Source organism: Staurois parvus, unplaced genomic scaffold (assembly GCF_062004578.1).
Source record: "Staurois parvus isolate SC_StPar_1 unplaced genomic scaffold, SC_StPar_1.0 ptg000064l, whole genome shotgun sequence".
Classification (NCBI taxonomy): Eukaryota; Metazoa; Chordata; class Amphibia; order Anura; family Ranidae; genus Staurois; species Staurois parvus.
Window position 1 is genome coordinate 7,772,104 of NW_028317860.1, and position 18,687 is coordinate 7,790,790.

The following is an 18,687-nucleotide window of genomic DNA, read 5'->3' on the forward strand; positions in this document are numbered from 1 at the left end:
TTTTTAATTCATGAACAGTGACTTTCATGCCTTTGAATGTCACTGTAGATGCACAAAACGTAGGCATGACGAGCGGCTAATGAGCATTCGCTGTCTATTAATTTTAGCTGCATTCTGATGAAAGGAGGGACACTAAATTGCTGACATCTATGTCCCCTTCATCCTGCCTACAGAATATCAATTAAGGTTTCAGATTTTGTTTTCTGCATTTCATAATTGATTTTGTCTCTATTGTTTCCCATTTTAGAGCAGGTCTGATGCAAAAGTAACATTGAGTTAATAAATGTATCAGTCTAATTAAGAAGGCTGAAATAATATTTTGAAAAATATTACTTGAGATGCTTGCTTTTTTCAGACTGTTTAAATGGCCATACTATGGCAGTAGTGTTTGTTAAGCTACACGGTCACAAAAAAGGAATGATCATACTTCCAACATGCTGCTAAAATATTTAAAACGTCCCCTAAGCTTGACTCTTATATTAATAAAGATGTTAAAAGAAGCACTCTCTGACCTCTCTATGGTGAATGTACTGTAATCTATCCTCAAAGATAACAGGGACAGTGAAGTCAGGTTTCAGTCCTTCTACCAGCTTACACTGCCTGGTGTTTGTTTACAGTAGAGGGCTGGCAAGTTGCCAAAATTCTACTGCCACAGAAAATAAGAGAAAAACAGCTGTTGTTGTGGACTTTGAAGATTATTTTTACCACAATTCCTAAAGCTACAGGGGTCAGTTTATTTTAAAGTGTATCTAACCCAAAAACAAAAATGTGACATCTTTTTTTTTATTTTTTTTTGTTAAAGATTTGATTTTTACCTTGGATAACATGCTTTCAGTCACTGGGTGTCTACATCACACACTTCACTGTATCAGTGGAGGGAAACATTATTGTTACCCAGATTATCTAAGTAAATTTTAGGTGCATCTACAGAAAAGGTGTGCAAAGTTATACAGTTTATTTTCTTTACATAGCAGCCAGAGCCTATGGAACAAAACAAGTCCTCTGACCACGCTAGAGAGATGAACCCTTGCTCTTTGTGTGGAAGAAGTGTCCCTCTACAGATATCCAACACACACCTGTTGAGTCAGAATTGGTGCTGTCTGTAGGGAGCATAAGCTCTGACAAACAACAAAAGAGAAAAATTCCCAGCTCAGCTTTCCAACCAGCCTGTAAACAAACTGAATTGACCTGTCTAACAGTATACGTTAAAAACAGGGGTTTAGTTAACACACATTTGCAAATACATGCATAAGCTACAGAGCCTCGTCATGGCACCCCAATATTCTGTAGTTCCTAACTCTACAAATTTTGAGAGCCCCATAGTAGAGGCACATGTATTTAATGGATAGACCAAAGGCAGATGGACCTGAGGGAGCCCACCCCTTCTTAAAGGTATAGGAGTGCACTGGACACACAACATGTAGCACAATGGCAGCTAAGGTGTCCAGTACGCCCCTCAGCAACAAATCAACAGAACAAAAAATGTCCACTGCCGCAGTCTATAACTGGCCTTCACAGCAAGGAGCACATGGAAGGGCGACGCATGTCAAACAACAAAAGGGAAAAATTCCTGGCTCAGCTTGCCAACCAACCTGCAAACAAACCTAATTAACCTGTCTAACAGTATGCATTAAATACAGGGGTTTAGTTAACACACATTTGCAAATACATGCGTAAGCTACAGAGCTTCATCACGGCACCCCGATATTCTGTAGTTCCTAACAAACAAAACTACAAATTTTGAGAGCCCTCATAGTAGAGGCACATTTATTTAATGGATAGACCAAGGCCAAGCGGACCTGAAGGAGCCCACACCTCCTTAAAGGTATAGGAGCGCACTGGACACCCACCATGTAGCACAATGGCAGCTAAGCTGAGCTGGGAATTTTTCTCTTTTGTTGTTTCACATGCGTTGCCCTTCCATGTGGTCCTTGCTGTGAAGGCCAGTTATAGACTAGGGCAGTGGCCATTTTTTGTACTGTTGAATTGTTGGTTAGGGGGGGCACTTTACACCTTAGCTGGCATTGTGGTACATGCTGGGTGTCCAGTGCTGGGTTGCTTTTGCAGTGTGTTTTGGAACATTGTCCATCTGTACTGTAAAGCGCTGTTCAGTTAACTTTGCTGCATTTGGCTGAATCTGGGCTGGCAGTATAACTGTAAACACTGCAGAATTAATCCGGCTGCTTCTGTCACATCATCAATAAACACCAATGACCCAGTGCCACTGGAAGCCATGCATGCCCATGCCATCACACTGCCTCCACCATATTTTACGGATGACATTGTATTCTTTGGATCATGAGCTGTTCCAAGCCTTCTCCACACTTTTTTCTTCCTGTCATTCTGGTACAATCTTAGTTTCATCCATCCAAAGGATGCTTTTCCAGAACTGGTCTGGCTTTTTTAGATGTTTTTTGGCAAAGTCTAATCTGGCTTTTCTATTCTTCAGGCTTATGAATGGTTTGCACCTTGTTGTGAATCCTCTGTATTTGCTCCCATGAAGTCTTCTCTTGTTTGTAGACTTTGACAATGATACACCCACCTCCTGGAGAGTGTCCTTCACTTGTCTGGATGTTGTGAATGTTGTTTTTTTAACATAGAGAGGATCCTGCAATCATCCACCACTTTTGTCTTTGGTGGACGTCCATGCCTTTTTATGTTGCTGAGCTTGCCAGTGTGTTCTTCTTTCCTCAGAATGTATCAAAACTGTTGATTTGGCCACTCCTAATGTTGCTGCTATCTCTGATGGATTTGTTTAGTTTTTGAAGCCTTACAATGGCCTGTTTCACTTGCATGGACAGCTCCTTTGAACACATGATGTAGGTTCACAGCAATAGATTCCAAATGCAAATACCACACTTAGGCTGGCCATACATTATACAATTATCTGGAGATTTTTGGTTTAAATTTAATTTACCAAAAACCATATAATAGGAGGACAAACCTAAACAACACTTTCAGTTGTATCCAATTAGGCAGGCCTTTGCACTACACAGTGGAAGGTAAATCTAAAGTAAATTGGGCAGAAAATTGGAGGATAATTGTATAATGTATGGCCAGCCTTAGAATCAACTCCAGACCTTTACCTGCTTAATTGATGAAGAAATAACGAAGGAGTAGCCCACACCTGGCCATGAAACAGCTTTTGTCCAATTACTTTTGGTCCCTTGAAAAAAAGGGGGGATAGTTATTCTTTAGAGATGTGATTCCTTCCTGCAATTTGGATGTACATACCCTCAAATTAAACCTGTAAGTGTGCACTTTCAGCCCATATCCATTATATAGCTTGAATATGTTTTGGTAAATACCTGAAAAAAAATAAAATTGTGCCTGTGTCAAAAAAATAAAATAAAAAAAATATATATATATATATATATATATATATATATATATATATATATATATATATATATTAGCACAGTGATCTGGTGTTTAAGTACCAATATTTTACATATGACATCTGCCCTTTTCCTCTGGGAAAGACACATAAAGATTTACATACATAGGAGGATTATGACTAATGGGACTATGTACTCCGGATTTGCAATAGTGCCAGGATGTGTCTTTGTAACTTTCAGGATGTCCTTGGAATATAATAAATGTGCTATGCTTAAGCACAGATCTATGTCAGTATAATTAATTTACAAAGTGGCCTATATGTAGAAAACATACTGTTAATGAATACTCCTTCTACTGAAGCTGAAGCTTCAGGGATGGCTCTTACTTGGCACCCATCCAAGTCTAAAGACTGCCAGTGTCCCATTCCCAGAAGACATGCTAGTTCTGGGGCTGAGCACACTACAGCATCGTGATGTGCTAAGCAGTGCTGTCAAGATTGATATCTATCCTCAAAAAAATGACATAGTCCACATCTTTTACAAACACAAAGGGAGGTTTATAATGATACTAAGATCTTGTTATTTGTGTTTTTCTAGTAACATTTTAGTGTGGCGTATACAAATCACCCAACTATATGGAGGTTGTGAGTAAATATACTCTCAATCTTGCATCAAATTAATATGCAGTGCTAAATGCAGTACACATCAAACTTTTATAAACCCTCTTAGTGCCCCTTGGCACTAACTGCTTTTTGGGGTCTGGAAATGGCACCCCCAGCACTGCCTTTTAGGTGCCTATGGCACAACATGGAAATTGCAAGTGTTTACACATCATATTCTGAATGAATAAATACATACAATATTTAGAGGGAAGGCAGATTTAATTAATTAATTTCTTCTAATATACGGCTATCGGGCCAAACTAATTTGTGTTATATTATACTGGATTTGTATATTACCAACAGTTTGCACAACACTTCATAATATAAAGGGAGACAGTTACAATACAATTCAAGACAAGAGGGTTAGAAGGGCACATCATTGTGAGGCACATCATTAATTACTGAGATATTATATAGCAAGAAACACGTGCTATGTCTGTGTCATTCCTAGTTCTCTCCAGAAGTACCTTTTATGATTTTTGTTCTTATATTATATATATTCTCAAAGCAGCTGCAACATAAAAGGTTCTCTTGTCTCGGTTGCATAGAAACAACCTTGCACAGATAGAACCTCATGGCCTCGTGTCACACATAAATAACATGGGAGGCACCAAGATAGTTACTGCAGGTGCACAAAAAGGAAAAAAAAGTGCACTTAGCAAAGTTTGTGCATTTTTATTTATTGTCTTTCTTGCGCTGATTTGTTTTGAATTAAATTGGAATATAATATGGCAGGAAGAATTAAATAGCATATTCATAGGTTAACATATACAATCAAATTAATATTTTTATTATTTATAAAAGTAATATGTGTCAACAATTACAAAAAACGGTATTCTTTCCATTCACATGGATTATACAGTCATGGCCGAAATTGTTGGCACCCTTGATATTTTTCCTGAAAATCAAGTATTTCACACAAAAAAGGTATTGCATTAACACATGTTTTGCTATACACATGTTTATTCCCTTTGTATGTATTGGAACAAATATAAAACAGAGGCAGAAAAGCAAATATGACATAATGTCACACAAAACCCCAAAAATGGGCTGGACAAAAGTATTGGCACCCTTAACTTAATATTTGGTTGCACACCCTTTGGAAAACATAACTGAAATCAGTCGCTTCCTATAACCATCAATAAGCTTCTGACACCTCTCACCCGGAATTTTGGACCACTCTTCCTTTGCAAACAGCTCCAGGTCTCTCTTATTGGAAGGACACCTTTTCCCAACAGCAATTTTAAGATCTCTCCACAGGTGTTCAATGGGATTTAGATCTGGGCTCATTGCTGGCCACTTCAGAACTCTCCAGCGCTTCTTTGCCATCCATTTCTGAGTGCTTTTTGACGTATGTTTGGGGTCATTGTCCTGCTGGAAGACCCAGGATCTTGGACGCAAACCCAGCTTTCTGACACTGGGCCCTACAGTGCGACCCAAAATCCTTTGGTAATCCTCAGATTTCATGATGCCTTGCACACAGTCAAGGCACCCAGTGCCAGAGGCAGCAAAACAACCCCAAAACATCATTGAACCTCCACCATATTTTACCGTAGGTACTGTGTTTTGTTCTTTGTAGGCCTCATTCCGTTTTCGGTAAACAGTAGAATGATGTGCTTTACCGAAAAGCTCTATCTTGGTCTCATCTGTCCACAAGACGTTTTCCCAGAAGGCTTTTGGCTTACTCAAGTACATTTTGGCAAACTGTAGTCTTGCTTTTTTATGTCTCTGTGTCAGCAGTGGGGTCCTCCTGGGTCTCCTGCCATAGCGTTTCATTTCATTTAAATGTCGACGGATAGTTCGCGCTGACACTGATGCTCCCTGAGCCTGCAGGACAGCTTGAATGTCTTTGGAACATGTTTGGGGCTGCTTATCCACCATCCGGACTATTCTGCGTTGCAATCTTTCATCAATTTTCCTCATCCGTCCACGACCAGGGAGATTAGCTACAGTGCCATGGGTTGCAAACTTCTTGATAATGTTGCGCACTGTGGACAAAGGCAAATCTAGTTCTCTGGAGATGGACTTGTAACCTTGAGATTGTTGATATTTTGCCACAATTTTGGTTCTCAGGTCCTCAGACAGTTCTCGTCTCCTCTTTCTGTTGTCCATGCTTAGTGTGGCACAGACAGACACACAATGCAAAGGTTAAGTGAACGTCTCTCCTTTTTATCTGCTTTCAGGTGTGATTTCTATATTGCCCACACCTGTTACTTGCCCCAGGTGAGTTTACAGGAGCATCACATGCTTGTAACATTCTTATTTATCCGCAGTTGTGAAAGGGTGCCAATACTTTTGTCCAGCCCATTTTTGGAGGTTTGTGTGACATTATGTCGAATTTGCTTTCTTTCCTCCCTTTTTTTGTTTTGTCCCAATACACACAAACGGAATAAACATGTGTATAGCAAAACATGTGTTAATGCAATACGTTTCGTGAGAAATACATGATTTCCTGGAGAAATATCAAGGGTGCCAACAATTTCGGCCATGACTGTATATACTATATAGCTTTTGAAATGGTAATTTGCAGTAACCTGAACAGTGATAATAACTGATCAATTTTCTGTTCTCTCAGGAGCAGCTACCATTGTTTCCAAGGTGACTGAGAAGTGATCAGGCATTTGGTACATGCAGACAGATGATGACCCAATATGTGTGTAGCCAGGTGCTGGCTTTATCATGCCATCTAAGGACACTTATAAATGGGGCTACAAATACTCCTTTTCCCCCTAGTGACCAGAACTGGGACTGCTACACCACTTCCTGTTAGCAGAGTTAATACAGCTCTTGTACAGCTGAGGATCCTGGGATCTGTAGTCCTAAAGCCAGTACATTCTGTGTTCCTGAGTGCAGACTGGGTTACAACTACCAGAGAGAACTGAATACAGAGGGACAATGGGAAAGCCTATATATTGTACAGCAAGGGACTGCTTCAGCTGGAAGTTCAGAGCTGAGAATAGGGGGACTGCTGTTCTCCAGACATAGATTTCTGGCTACTACTATGGGACTCTGCATACCAGTTCAGCACAGCAGTGACACAGATAGCCACACTAAGATTGCATCAGCTTCTCTGCATCGGGACTGTCACTATCCAGTCTTCATCCAGTCATCTTTGCTTGCCATGCTGACAGGCTGCCAGAAGGTAACTCTGCACTTCTCTCTGAACAGCCAAGAGCCTGTGCAAGAACCTTGTTCCTAGGAGGCTATGCTATCCATGGGATTGGTGAGTAGGCGGATGACCAATCTCTTTCTTACAAAACTCTAGAGACACTGCATGCAGACACCTTTACACCTCAGTGCCAGGAGATCTTTGAGCATTTACCACAGCCTATCTGTTGTGTTAACTGAATTACCATTATTCACTGTTGTATATGGGCTCCACCACTGCTAGCAGAAGACAACAGCTACTCAGCTCACATCAGGTACTTTAAACATCTAAGGACTCAAGTTGCTATTTCTAATTAAAGGGACCTCATCAAATCTAAGTCGTCGTTATTAAAATTAGGGTGTACATAACCATTTAAGCCAGATTTTTATATATATATATATATATATATATATATATATATATATAAATAAATTCTGGCATAAGTGGGTATGTATATATATATATATATATATATATATATATATATATATATACAGTCAGGTCCATAAATATTGGGACATCGACACAATTCTAACATTTTTGGCTCTATACACCACCACAATGGATTTGAAATGAAACGAACAAGATGCGCTTTAACTGTGGACTGTCATCTTTAATTTGAGGGTATTTACATCCATATCAGGTGAACGGTGTAGGAATTACAACAGTTTGCATATGTGCCTCCCACTTCTTAAGGGACCAAAAGTAATGGGAAAGAATAATAATCATAAATCAAACTTTCACTTTTTAATACTTGGTTGCAAATCCTTTGCAGTCAGTTACAACCTGAAGTCTGGAACACATAGACATCACCAGACGCTGGGTTTCATCCCTGGTGATGCTCTGCCAGGCCTCTACTGCAACTGTCTTCAGTTCCTGCTTGTTCTTGGGGCATTTTCCCTTCAGTTTTGTCTTCAGCAAGTGAAATGCATGCTCAATCGGATTCAGGTCAGGTGATTGACTTGGCCATTGCATAACATTCCACTTCTTTCCCTTAAAAAACTCTTTGGTTGCTTTTGCAGTATGCTTTGGGTCATTGTCCATCTGCACTGTGAAGCGGCATCCAATGAGTTCTGAAGCATTTGGCTGAATATGAGCAGATAATATTGCCCAAAACACTTCAGAATTCATCGTGCTGCTTTTGTCAGCAGTCACATCATCAATAAATACAAGAGAACCAGTTCCATTGGCAGCCATACATGCCCACGCCATGACACTACGCTTGCCCACGCTTCACTGATGCGGTGGTATGCTTAGGATCATGAGCAGTTCCTTTCCTTCTCCATACTCTTCTCTTCCCATCACTCTGGTACAAGTTGATCTTGTTCTCATCTGTCCATAGGATGTTGTTACAGAACTGTGAAGGCTTTTTTAGATATTGTTTGGCAAACTCTAATCTGGCCTTCCTGTTTTTGAGGCTCACCAATGGTTTACATCTTGTGGTGAACCCTCTGTATTCACTCTGGTGAAGTCTTCTCTTGATTGTTGACTTTGACACACATACACCTACCTCCTTGAGAGTGTTCTTGATCTGGCCAACTGTTGTGAAGGGTGTTTTCTTCACCAGGGAAAGAATTCTTCAGTCATCCACCACAGTTGTTTTCCGTGGTCTTCCGGGTCTTTTAGTGTTGCTGAGCTCACCGGTGTGTTCCTTTTTTTTAAGAATGTTCCAAACAGTTGTTTTGGCCACACCTAATGTTTTTGCTATCTCTCTGATGGGCTTGTTTTGTTTTTTCAGCCTAATGATGGCTTGCTTCACTGATAGTGACAGCTCTTTGGATCTGATCTTGAGAGTTGACAGCAACAGATTCCAAATGCAAATAGCACACTTGAAATGAACTCTGGACCTTTTATCTGCTCATTGTAATTGGTATAATGAGGGAATAACACACACCTGACCATGGAACAGCTGAGAAGCCAATTGTCCCATTACTTTTGGTCCCTTAACAAGTGGGAGGCACATATGCAAACTGTTGTAATTCCTACACCGTTCACCTGATTTGGATGTAAATACCCTCAAATTAAAGCTGACAGTCTGCAGTTAAAGCACATCTTGTTAGTTTCATTTCAAATCCATTGTGGTGGTGTATAGAGCCAAAAATGTTAGAATTGTGACGATGTCCCAATATTTATGGACCTGACTGTATATATATATATAAAATTATACAATCTGGCATAAAGTATTGGGACGCCTGCCTTTACATGCACATGAACTTTAATAGCATCCCAGTCTTATTCCATAGAGGTTCGATATTGAGTTGGCCCACCCTTTGCAGCTTTAAAAGCTTCAACTCTTCTGGGAATGCTGTCCACAAGGTTTAGGAGTGTGTATATGGGAATGTTTGACCATTCTTCCAAAACTGCATTTGTGAGAGCAGGCACCGATGTTGGACAAGAAGGCCTGGCTTGTAGTGTCCTCTCTAATTCAAAGGTGTTCTATCGGGTCGAGGTGAGGACTCTGTGCAGGCCAGTCAAGTTCCTCCACACCAAACTCACTCATCCATGTTTTTATGCACTTTGCTTTGTGCACTGGTGTGCAGTCATGTGGGAATAGGAAGGGACCATCCCCAAACTGTTCCCACAAAGTTGGGAGCATGAAATTGTCCAAAATGTCTTGGTATGCTGATGCCTTAAGAGTTCCCTTCACTGGAACTAAGGGGCCAAGCCCAGCCCCTGAAAAACGACCCCACACCATATTCCCCCCTCCACCAAACTTTATGCTTGGCACAATGCAATCAGGCGAATACCGTTCTGGGAACTGCCAAACCCAGACACATTCATAGGATTGCCAGACAGAGCAGCGTGATTTGTTACTCCAGAGAACAGGTCTCCACTGCTCTAGTCCAGTGGTGGCATGCTTTACACCACTGAATCTGACGCTTTGCATTGCACTTGGTGATGTAAGGCTTGGATGCAGTTGCTCGGCCATGGAAACCCATTCCATGAAGCTCTCTATGTTGTTGTGCTAATATGAAGGCCACATGAAGTTTAGAGGTCGTTAGCTATTGACTCTGCAGACAGCTGGCGACATCTGAGTTGCTGTGGTTCCCAGTTTCTTCCACTTTGTTACAATACCACTAACAGTTGATTATGGAATATTTAGTACCGTGAAAATTTCACAGATGGCCTTATTGCACAGGTGGCAACCTATCATGGTACCACGCTTGAATTCACTGAGCTCCTGAGAGCAACCCATTCTTTCACAAATGTTTGTAGAAGCAGTCTGCATGCCTAGGTGTTTGATTTTATACACCTGTGGCCATGGAGGTGATTGGAACACCTGAATCCAATGATTTGGAGGGGTGTCCCAATACTTTTGGCAATATAGTGTATATTTACATAAATCTTTCCTATTGTGATGCCTGTGACCCAGAGTGAGCTGATAAGTCAACAAGTCTTTTCTTCCCTCTCCTGTTGCTGGTATAGCAGTTACATAGTTACAACGTACCATTTGTGACCATATACTAAATGTAAACTGTTGCTATTTGGTTACTTCCATTGAATCAATGTTTTGATTTTATGCGTTAATTGGGGATGTACCTCCTAAACCTTCATTCTGTTTCCTACTCTTTAGAACAAGCCTATTATAGAGGTGTTTCTAAAGAATCATGTCTCTTGCATTATTATTTCATGTTGTTGAAATATGTCTGAACCCAGAGTGTCAGAAGTGTCGGGTAGCTTGCAAGATCAGGGCAATCATTGGGCACAAGCATTATAAAGCGGCCCCTGCGGGGGTAGTGCTACATGTGTTTTAAAGGTGTTTCCAAGCTTATTAGTATCAGTTTATGGCACAATGCATTTTAAACACCTTTTCTGAATTTGCAAAGTCCATATATTTGCTGGGACTGCCCCCTACCCCAATCTAAAAAGTAGCAGTAAAGCTATAAAAAAAAAAGCAGGAAGCAAAAATAAGAATGCTGGGATTTGGGCTATTTAGCATTTTCTGGGGTCTTACCAGAAGGAAAGAAGGGGATGTCATCCCCTGCAGTACAGACCGTACAGACCTTAAGGCCAAGGTAATTATATTTAAAGCAGTATTAACCCAAAAGCAAACATTTGTTATAGTGCAGCTTACCAATTACTAAATGTGATGGCTGCATTAGTTTTCTTATTTAGGATTTCTATCTTCTATTGTCATCTGGTGTTCTTGCCAGTAAATATATATAAAGCTCTCTTCCAAATTAATCAGTTTACAGGGATGAGGCTAACCATTCAACACAGACAGGGGTGTTTAAAATGATCAGCTTTTATTTATTTATGTAAAACCTTTATCCCAAAGGAAAAAACTGTTGCTGTACTTGATCATAAAGTATGAGCTGATGTTTGGCTTCAATTTGTTAGTGTATTTAAATCTGCTAGCACATATAACATTACCCCCTCCCCCCCAGACTGATAGTTCTGCTGTCTGCTGTGCCCCCTGTGCTCCTTCATGTAGAGTGGGGGAGGGGGGCACTCTAACACAGGAGCCTAAAAAAACTAATGCAGCCACAACATCTAATGATTGGTAAGCTGCATTATAATACATTTTTGAGTTTAGGTTTAAAGGGTAACTCCACTTTTATGTTTTTTTGTGATTTCTATCCAATATATGATTAATATGTAATTGTTACTTTTTAAAGTTTTTCGTTTCAAAGTACCATTAATATTGCTGGTTATAAGTGGCCTGGCGTTCTGTTGGTGGAATCTCCGTTCCAGCTCCCCCCCATCAGTGATGCTTAACACACCTGTCCACTTGCTCCTCCTATAAATACAGCTGGTAACCTCTGTATCCCTTGACTTGACAAAGCACATGCGCGCAAAACACGTTGTCTTGGTTACCAGCTGCAGCGTGCGGTTCATGTCCAGTGCCTGACTTCCCCTTATTCCTTCCCCGGAGGTGTGACATCCCTTTCGGTGCTCTGTGGTCCTCGACTGAGTCAGATTTCCGGACTTACAACATTCCCGGCTGAAGAGACACTAGGTGAGTGGACATTCCTCCAACTGAGCCTGGCCTACCCCGCTGTATCAGGATCAGATCCGGTGACATTATTTTTACATATGTTAATAAAGCTACCTTTTATGCAATTGAAGCAGAGTCATTATCTATTATACCCTCCAAGGTAATGCAGTACCACTACCATTTATCGACATCCATTATTTCAAGCCACAGTCACCCCAGCGCTAATTTTTATGACATTTTATTATCATGGGTTGCAGTGTATTTCCAGCAGCAGTGTGCAAATGGCCTCCCCCCATTCCTGGTGTTCAGCGCTTTGGATCTTGCATGCTAATTGGAACAGTTCCCACAGTGCCCACCAGTCCACCCAAGAGTTACCACTAAAACTGGGCCATTTTTCCACTCACTTGCCACTGATGCTGGGGCATTCTTCCTCCTACTGACCACTGACACTGGGGTCTGTTAGTATGTGCTGATTGTGTCTTTAGAGACAAGTTTGTGCTTGTGTCAGTATAGTGCTGTTTATGTTTCTGAGTTTCTAGTAGTCAGGATAAGCAGTGTAAAAAAATAAAGGACTTTTATCTTTTACTCAGGCTTCATGCACACTGGCTGTTTTAAAAGTACTGGTGGCATTAGCTGTATAAAGTTGCTTTAAAAACGCGAGTTTTTCTGCATTCTTTAGCATTTTTGCATTAGCTTTCAGCCACGTTGTGCCTTGTTTATCCACATTTTTTTCCACGTTAGCCTTTTTTTTTTTTTTAAACTTTGGCTCAAAAAATACTCAAAAACGCTGGTTTGCCGCATATTACCGCATTTACTCTCATGGGCAAAATTCATGTATACTGTACATAGTACTTTTAAAATCCAATAGTTTATTTATACATAAATCTCAGCACAATGCATCATTAAAAACTAAGGATAAAAGTTTGAGAAATAATATCCCAAATTAAATGAGAACATATTGTTATTAGAGACAACTTGCATATCTAGTCCTATCATATTAATACACATTGTCACAACTAAGTATATTAATCTGCTTCCATGGATCCATGTTACATAGTATTCAATAGGGTTCGGCAAACACACGAATGGTAAGGGCCCCACAATGCACTGCGCCCTGACAGTGCATTGTGATTGGCCAAAGCAATGCACCCCATACTCATTCACATGGGGGGGGGGCTGGGATCTGGGGCCCCCCTTGTTAAAGGGAGCTTCTAGATTCCAATATGCTCCCTGCCAGCAGACCCCCACAACCACTGGCCATGGTTGTGGGAAAGAGGTCCTTATCCCCATCAACATGGGGAACAAGGTGCTTTAAGGGCCCACCTGCCCCAAAGCATCCCCCATGTTGAGGGCATGTGGCCTGGTTTGGTTCAGGGGGGGCACTTGCTTGTCCTCCCCCTATCCAGACCTGCTGGGCTACATGCTTGGATAAGGGTCTGGTATGGATTTTGGGAGGACCCCCGCACCATTTTTTTTTAAATTTTGGCATGGGGGTTGCCTTCAAAATCCATACCAGACCCGAAGGGCTTGGTATGAATGAGGGGGGACCCCTTGCCATTTTTAAAAAAATGTTTGAATTGCCAGGCAATGCCCGCAATCCTTTAACATTCATCTGTCAACGGTGAACCCTGCCAACAACTGAAATATTAAAGAATGTCTTCACTACTAAAATACCGCATGACTTAATAATATAACTCATGCGGTATTTTAGTAGCTATGCGGTATCGTACTGCATACTCAGATGCGGTAAGATACCGCTTAGTCAGTTGTCCCAGTTGGAAGTTCACGGTCGAACGTTCGGTAGGTTCAAATGTTCGACTGTGAACCGAACAGGGGGGTGTTCGGCTCATCACAAGTATTCAATAGTTACATTGTGTGCCAGCATGGCCACATCTCTATTAATTTTGCATTATAGCTTCCTCAAGTAATTTTGTTCTAATATATCCCAACAAGTAAGATCAATGTGGTCCAAAACCAACTGGGAGAGAAGAACACTCAGCATGGTGTTCTCACAGGAGGGGAATGCTGAAGGAGCCAGAGGCAAGTGCTTACACATAATAATAATCATTTATATATAGTTGAAGAATATAGATGCTCAGTTTATCTCTTCATATGACCAGGATCCCCAATAAAGTAGATTTGATTATACAGCTGCAAAGGTATGACTCCTCCTTTGGCTGGACTGGCCTAGAGTTCTTCCCTACATAAACGCAACTAATGAATACTATTTAACATGGATTCATAAATGTAGTGTGATATACTTTATTGTGTCATTAATGTGTTAATATGATTGGACAAGATATGGAAGATGTCTCTGATAACAATATGTTCTAACTTCGTTTGTGGTATTATTTCCTGAAATTTTAACGCTGTATTGTATTAAAAATGATGTGTAAATAAGCTAATGGATTTTAAAAGTATTATATGTACATGTTGTGTCCCTGAGAGTACACACCAGATAAAAGTCCCATATTCTTTTTTCCGTTGGTTATCTGATTTAATCTTGGGTAATGTGATGCACAAATTATCCATCGCCATACCATTTCTAGTAGTGTCATTAGAGTTCTTATGTTGCTGGCATGTTACATGTTTTTTAAGCTGTGTGTTGGGTAGTGTATAGGCCTTTACAAATGCCTGACTTGTAATAAACATTCATCAGTCAGGGCTTTGTGTTCCACTAGTCCAAACATTGAATGCTACTTTGAGCTGCATCAAGCCATAGAAGGACACCCACAGGACAAAATGTATAGCTCGATGGAATTCTGCCTAGAGTAATATGGTGCTCTTGTGTATACTGGGGGACATTTACTAAATGGATGCACTCAGAATCTGGTACAGTTGTACATGGTAGCCAATCAGCTTCTAACTTCAGCTTGTTCAATTAAGCTTTGACAATAAAACCTGGAAGCTGATTGGTTTCTATGCAGAGCTTCACCATTCAGTTTTAGTAAATAACCCCCACTGTGTCCATATATATGAGCACAAAATATTATTTTCATAATCCTTTTTATTGTATGAGAAACAGTGGTTAACAGTAAGAACAATCTACAGTATAAAGAAAAAAAAGTTTTTGTCTTGAAATTAGAAGTCCAACACATCAAGTTGAGTTAACAGAAAATGTTCTGCTGCTCTGTTCTTACAGCCATTCGGGACACATAAGTTAAGAAAATTTGCCATTAGATTGAACTACAAGTACTTTTCCAGTTTCTCAGCTAAATGTAATTTTTGAGAATGTTTTCTGGGTCAGAACTCTACAACGCTCAGCCTCTGAGCCATAATATTATATTATTGGTTAAGTCTCCTTAAGGATTACAGAAACAGATTAAAATGACAGAGTGGAAATGCAGCAGAAAACACATATGCTAAAGAAAAACAAAACCGAAAACCTTAAGAAACATTTATCTTGCAATATTTACTTCTTTATAAATTCTACTCACCATAAAATCGTCAATGATTAATTCTAACTATATTGTATATCTGATAAAACTGAAAAACAAATACAGTACGTTGCACCAAATTAGAATTAACCAGCAAGATTGACAACTAAACTCCACTTGCAATTTGCTGGGTGTTCTTTTCTCCTTCCTCATCTGCTGACCTTAGTCACAGATGCTGTCATAAGCCGTATGTTTGGTTGAGTCTGCTACATTGGTAGTGGTTACATTATTAGACTACGGGTACAAAATTATTAGCATATGCTTAGCAGTCATCACTGATCACTGTAGCTACAGTAACTGTGGAGTAATTTACCCTAAGAGATCAAAATAGTGACTCTGAAGACAGGCTTCAGTGAGTTTCTAACAGTTTTTAGCATTTGCTCTTTGTTTAAATTAGAGGGATGGCGGGCTGTCAAGTGTATTTATTTTCAGAGAAAATAAAGGGAGAAAAGCTGCAATTTCAGTGCCACTGTTTTAAATGTAGAAGATTTCTTTTCCACAGTACTTGCAGCTACAAAGGTCAGTGGGTGCTTGTCTTTAAGCAACTGTACTGCTTGTTAGGAATATATAAGTACATAAAGCAGAACTCCAGCAGAAAACAACAAGAAAAGAATGAATATCCCACTAAAAGATTAATTAACAAAGCAGCCTTTTCTGAAATACTCGCCTTCAATCCAGAGATTTCCCCAATAGTATTTTTTTTTCTGCAGCTATATGTCCTCAAGTTAATGGCCAGATTGCCCTGGACCCAGCCCATCCTGTTTTATAGACAGTGAAAGACAAGCAGCACAGAAATGGGCTCATCTATCTGTCATTCTGCTTTCTCTGCCTGTCAGCAGCTGCTTGCACTGCTTCTTCATCTTACACTCCATCAGAGTTATACAGTGATTGCAAGCAGCTGATACCAGGTCAAATTCTGGCACTTACATTGTGTAAATCTAGAAAATATATGTAATGATGCATTTCCGATTGCAGAGCAGCATTCATTTATATATGCTGTAACTGCATAGAGTTTGGCTTTAAATGTACATAGCCTGGGCACAGGTGCACTTTAATGTGAGAGTCAGCAGTTTTGCATTAAGGAGATGCTGACTGCTGGGAGTATTAATAACCTTCTGATGTAAGCCAACCTGTGTTTTAGAGCTTGTGTGTTTGTAGACTGATGAGGATGTAAAGGCATTGCACAAACTGATATCAAAATTACAATAAATTATATTTAAAGCCAAAATGTTTATTTTTAGTTTTGGATAGAGTAAGAAGGGATACCATCCCTGCCAGTTGTTTTTTTTGTTTTGTTTTTTTGCCATCTGTGTTCCATTGAGGAGTATTCTCTTTGCTTCCTGTTCCATGTGTCATACCCAACTTTCCCTTTCATGGTAGAGAAAGAGTTCTGTGTGCTAAAGATAGTGCCTGGAATATTGGAAAAAAAATGATACTAATGCAGATGGGACATGAGAACAATATGGCTTTGACAATTTGGCTTTAAAAGGACCTTGATTTGAGACACATGACAACCTTTACAGCCAGCCTGCAGTTAACAGGGCAACAAGAATACACAAGGTTGTTATCATATGACAAGTAGGAATCCTGGGGCTTTTCAATTGCCCATTCCACACACACCTGGCGAGCATAGGACCTGAAGGGTGATGGATTGGATGGACATCTGGTGTGATCAGCTGCTCAAAAGAAACTCAGTATTGAGCAAGAGGTCTACAATGACTGTGATTACCAACCCCCAGCTAAGGTGTGGGTCTGAAGTCTGGATAAAAAGGGCTCTAGCATAAGACAGAGAGAGAGAGAGAGAATGGTTCTATGTGTGTTAAGCTAGAGAAGACCCCCTTACTCCCCTATCACCTCAATCCCTTTTCCCACCTCCTTATTTGTAGCTGTAATGTATTTATTTCCTATTTGTAAATAAACCCAAAACCCTATTCTTAAGAGTCAGAAGGAATTCTTGGAATCAAGACACTCCAAGCAGAGCACATTTTACAGTGCCCAACATAAAGTATGCCATTGTACTACAGTGATTGTTGGGCATGGTGAAAGTTGGATGTTCCTGAAGGACATTGAGATATACTTTTATTATCTTTCTTATCTCCTATTTTTCTCATTTCTTATCTTTTTTTTTTATCTTTCTTTGCTATCCATAGCATTTATTCACATGACAAAAATAAATTGATGCTGGAAGACCTTCTTCTTCCAGAAGCTGTTATTACAATTTGAACAGGGACTGCTTTTCAATGCTCAAAATGTTTTACTGACTGTGGGTTACACACTGATCTCTGAAAAGTGTAGCATCCCTACTCAGAGCCACCAGCCAAACATATTTTATTAGTACTTGCCAGGGGTGCAGATGCCCCTCAGCCCAGTCCTTCCCTGCTCAAAACTAAGGGAAATCTTATCCAAGGCAGGCCATAGGTGATGCAATTTTTGGTGGTTCTTACCTGGTTGGAGGAAGGAAAATTATTCGATTCCCTCATCAACCACTGTCAATTATTGTTCTCTTGGGGAAGGGGGGGAGTGCTGGGAGAACACAATAATTATTCTAGTGGCTATAGCCACTGGCAATAATAGCATGTGGATATCCATCATGCTTGTGGTACCCAAGTCGTATATCAATCGAATAGGGTACAATCAGCCTTCCCATATATGGTTTCGAATCTCAGCCAGTCCCTGCTGAACCAGCTGAGATTCAAGCCATCGATGACTGGCTTTAGACAGTTTTCACCATAAGTGTCCGCATTGGATGATTTCACCTCTATTCCTGTTCAGATAACTTAAAATTTGGGTTTAATCCGTCACATTCAATCCCAGTGAAAATGACCACCTAGAGAAACAGGGTGAATCTCCTCAGTGGAGACACAGACATATACAGAATTCTGACAGGAGTTATAATTATTTCCTGCTAATAAAAGAAAGTTTTGGCTTTAGATACAGTTTGATATCAAACACTTTTTGGGCAAGTCTAAAACATCATTAGAGGGTACATCACTTGTCTAATGGGGATGCAGCTCTGCATTGGGAAGATACTGACTAGGAATTTTCATGACCTTTCAATAAAGGCCAGCCTGTGGTTTAAGGTTTTGTGCATGAACATTTTAAAACATATTTGAAATGATTGTACCATTTATTTGCCAGGCATTTACCCCACATTTGCATTGAA